The sequence below is a fragment of the Bombus impatiens genome, unplaced genomic scaffold (genome assembly GCF_000188095.3).
Source record: "Bombus impatiens unplaced genomic scaffold, BIMP_2.2 scf_0257, whole genome shotgun sequence".
Taxonomy (NCBI): Eukaryota; Metazoa; Arthropoda; class Insecta; order Hymenoptera; family Apidae; genus Bombus; species Bombus impatiens.
The window spans coordinates 1,291,721-1,295,518 of NT_176676.1; positions in this window are offsets into that span (position 1 = coordinate 1,291,721).

A 3,798-nucleotide genomic window follows, 5' to 3' on the forward strand; every position below is an offset into this window, starting at 1 on the left:
GCGAGAATAACAAATTCGTGCTTTCCATTGTGATCGATTTGTGATGGAGCTTGTAATAAGTATGGTGGAAATAATGCTTTATAGGTCGCAAATGGAGGTCCATAGTTCAATTGACAGATACTATTTGCACTATTTCCTCCTTAAAAATCAAGTTCACATTTAATTTAATCCGTAATATCGGGTACACGTAGCTGCTTGACAGAACAAACATCCTATATGAAAATGGTGAAATTACTGTGCGGAAAACTGATAAAATCGGAGTAAACGATTTGCAGAAAATTACAAAAAAGAAGCTGCCCATTATGTGATACCAATTTCGTACTCACGACGTGGAACGAGGGGATCAGCAGCTCCGTTTATCCGGACCACCACGTGCAACATTCCTAATTGACATTTCAGGAATGCAGGCGCCCGCTAATGAGACTCGATCAGCGTCGGAACGATTCGACAATTAAACGCTGTATTTACCTCGAGCACGGCCAACAGCCGCCATATAATATCATAATACCCATCTGCCTCTCTTTCTCTCTCTGCAAGAATCTCTACGATATTCCTCGTTGGACTAACTAACCGAACTACAATCAGTTACGCGTCATTGCCGGTGATCCCACGCGATTCCAGTCCAGTCGATCGTTGGAAAGGAGCACGAGGGCGTGGACGAGAGCAAAGAGCGAAAGAAAGAGGAAGGAACGTGGTTAACGGCCGATTTACGTGCGATAAAGTCGTACAGTAAAGGCAAGAGAAGGGTAACTCGATATATATTTATGCTCGATCCGTTTAGGGGCAATTACGGGCTAATTCGCGCCTTCGTAAATCAGCTCTCAAACCACAAGAGGGCTCACGTTTAGAGCAACCAGCCATTTGGTCGAGTTCGTTTTGCGCTTTCGATGTACGTGACCAGGTTGATGAGATATTACGATGATACGCCCCTGCCTGTTCTCGAAGCCCTCTTATCTGATTAACGACGCGTTTCCATCTGCGGCGACGATACGTTAACGATCGTACCTCGTACCCGGTCGCCCTATAGAGATCACCGATCGATGCGACGCGACGCTTTAAAATGCCGCCGCGATTTAATGGTCGACAATCTGCTTGAATTTTATAGCGTTACGGCTGACTACTCGCTGTTTCAATTATCATCAAGCGAACACATATACACGCGACTAAAGTGAAAATAGGGATCCGCTTTGGAAATCGAAGGAGAAATTAAAGGATTGTGTGAAGGTGATGGGACGTACACGTTCGTGGAAAGAGAGTGAAATTTCTAACATCTCTGTCAAGAAATATTCTTGCTCTATCGCTGATTTGTTGAAAACGTGCAATTCGAGGAGTCAAGCGAATATGTTAAGTTACGTGGTTAAGTAAAAGATTGATACCTATTTATCACATATTATTCTACTTGGGGTTAGGTTGGACACTTGGATAATTGTGAAAGGTAAATTGATAATTGGAGAAATTAGTTCCATTTAATAATCGAAACATCTTTCATTATACACATATGTGTTCAATGTAGCATCTAATCTCAATTAGAAATAAGAAAATATGTAGTAAAGAAATTTGTCCAATTAACCCCTTACTTTACAACTTCTTTGTAGCTATAGCACTATGTCAAATGCAACTGTTGTAATATTATAATATATATTAAGTATCCTCGTAGAAGTTAATATTAACCCCTTAACCTACAATTACGGGCATAGCCCGTAGTACGATGATCGGGCCAAACGTAAATATTACGGGCATAGCCCGTAGTAGATGACCGTGTCAAACGTAAATATTACGGGCATAGCCGATGATCGGGCCAAATATAATATATAATATAATATATAATAGCTTGTTTACGTTTTCAACCCAAAATTCTCCAACGTAAACCGTAGGTTAAGGGGTTAAAGTCAAGATTTATTTCTAAAATCTAAATTTTGATATCCCGAAAGCCTGAAAAAAAGTTATGTTGCCTAATTGATCGCAATATCAATGAATCAACCAACGAAAGTATTAATTGAGTCTTTTAACGATTTCAAAAACATAGTGATATTCATTTACAAAATGTTTTATACCTTTCAATAAAAAAATCTCTTAACATACTCAACAGCCTGTCGTCAACGCTTTATTTTGTGAAACAAACGAGCTCTCACACGAAGAATATCTATTCGAAAAAAAACTTCTCGGACATTGTCAATCTGTCACGTCACGACATACGCGAAGCATGATTACACACACCGTCTATCTCCAAATTTATTGAGTTCGCCATAAGCCAATCGCGGTTCTTTCGCGGTTTTTAACACGTGGAAAAAACCCCTAATTAACCGCAGTTTCTTCCCCGTGGAGGCCGGGTAAGAAAGCCAGCGTTTAACAGGCTGGCCACACTCTTGGGCGAGCTCGTTTTGTTGCATCCTTGTTAACGTTTGCCAAAGCAGCGCGTCTCAATAAGCGGCGCGGCCCGATCGTAAAGTTCGATTGCAGAAAGGAATTCTTTTCTGTGGGCAATAATTTATGATAAGCCCGCACGGCCGCGTATATAGCAACGAGAGGGCTCGTGTCAAGTTGTAACCGGATATATCGACTCGATGTAATTATTTCTTTTCAACGGGAGAAAAGGAATCTACATTCTTGATCACAATCATAAGTCACCGAATATATTTGCTATATACAGTATCGTACAAAGGTATTGCAACACTCTTAAAAACTTTTTATGTACATGTGATACAAGACATTTTGCAATCTAGTTAGCAATGTAACGAGACACGACATATATTAATATAAAATTAAAAAATAATTAATATAAAATTTGAAACGGATTTGTATATGTATATACAAGTTGCAGATATTTATTGGAAGCATAAACTTCGCGAAGATTACCAAAATATTTGAACGATCTATTATTCGCTATATTAATAAGTCGCAATATATCGTGGGTCTATCCTTGGCACTAATTGTATGTTTAACCCTACTGCAATCCTCAAATTTTTACATTTCAATCTTGCTTATTTTAGCAAATAAAACAGGTTTCTAATATTTTAAGAGAACGTTTAACATAAAACGAATGATGTATACAAATAACAATTTGCTCAAATTTGAGATATTGTTTAACATTAGAAAAGTGGAATTGATCGAAAATGATTGAAACAATTCAGCGGAACTAAGGTTACTATTCATGCTGTATACTAATTTTTCACTAAGTATTTCGAATAAATGTCTTGTAACTTCTTTATTTTCAGATTCGTTTGAATTTTACTATTACAATAACGACAGTAGTATACCACTACAGTGTTATCGAAGTAATATCCAAAATTTCTGCATAATGCACACAAAAGAAATAAAAAAATTCTGTGGCAAATATTCGAACATCTTGTTAAGTCACTGGTCCAAGATTATGGTGATAGATAAAGAATGTAAAGAAGATTGTAGTTGATGATACGAATTGCAATGAACTGTGACTTAATATCATGACTACATTACAGATGTTTATAGGTGTATTATAAAATATTCAAAAACCATATGATATTTATGCACACAAAATATGCAAACATGAACGGTAGATATGATATTCGTATACACGAAAAATATATGCAATTTGTGAGTAATATATCCAATATAAATTTATCATATAGATACAACGTTATTTAAACTGCTACAAAATTATATTTAGCAATTTTGTTTTAATTATCAATTTATTTATAGTGAAACTACAAAATTGGCATTAAGGTAAATTTATAAGTAACTTCTCACACAACCAAATACGATGAGATAGATATGAAATATTTAATGAAATTATAAATATATATATATATTTATATATAT